Here is a 1,010-nt window from a genome sequence, read left to right as displayed (position 1 = left end):
GTTAATTACCATATTGAAGAAAATGTAAGAAGAAAAAATCCTGTACTGCTTATTGCACATTTACCGCAGAGCCCATCCTCCCTCCATACACGAGGGAACACCCTTTTTTATGGTTTCCTGTTTAAAAGGCATCTTAGGAGTTGGTTTATTGAAGTACTGAACGACTTTATATTTTTTACCCTTGGGTTTTTTTGTCTTGTTTGTAAAGTACAGTAAGGATGAATGATTGTGAAGATGTTTACAGCAGAATAATAAAATGATAAAGATTATTTATATATGTTATGGCAACGGTACCAGTGAGATTTATGAATAATGTGATCAACTCTGCATGGCATGAAACAGACAGAATAAGATCAGAGTATTTCTTATCAGGAGCAGGTATTTTCCCCTCCTCCGTAAAAAATATACAATACCCCTACGTTTTTTTTTCCTCGTTTACATTTACAATAAAGCTCATGAAAATACGCTTGTATGTTCATTTTCTTCACTTTTTATTATAACCATAATGCTACACACAGAACAGATGAGATGACATCCAATATACTTTAAGCAAAAAGAAAAAAGAAAATAAATATACATTTGATATGATTTTCTTCTAGTATCTTACACATTTAATTTCCATAGATTCCACTCATTCGATTACATCAGACAAACAAGTAGCAAACAACTAATTACTGTATTACAAGTGTAAAAACTATATAACTACCTCATTTCCCTTCGAATACATAGTACGATTATTCCGTGTTCGAGTACTTAACAGCAACCCTGGCTTATGTTTTCCTGTTGAAATTTTACGGAGCCTTGTCGCGCATAAATATTTTCTTTAAGGACGTATTTCATTCTCTTCTCTTGCTATTATTTACTTACCTTATTCAACTTCGATTTTTCTTTTCCAAATGGTCACTTACCTGGAAAGAGAATAGATAATTATTACAAAAAGTAGATGATGATATTGGTGAACAAAAAACAGTGTAATGAATCAGTCTATTAAAAAGAGTGAGAGAGCTACG

Source organism: Penaeus monodon, chromosome 29, assembly GCF_015228065.2.
Source record: "Penaeus monodon isolate SGIC_2016 chromosome 29, NSTDA_Pmon_1, whole genome shotgun sequence".
Taxonomy (NCBI): domain Eukaryota; kingdom Metazoa; phylum Arthropoda; class Malacostraca; order Decapoda; family Penaeidae; genus Penaeus; species Penaeus monodon.
This window is presented reverse-complemented; position numbering follows the sequence as displayed.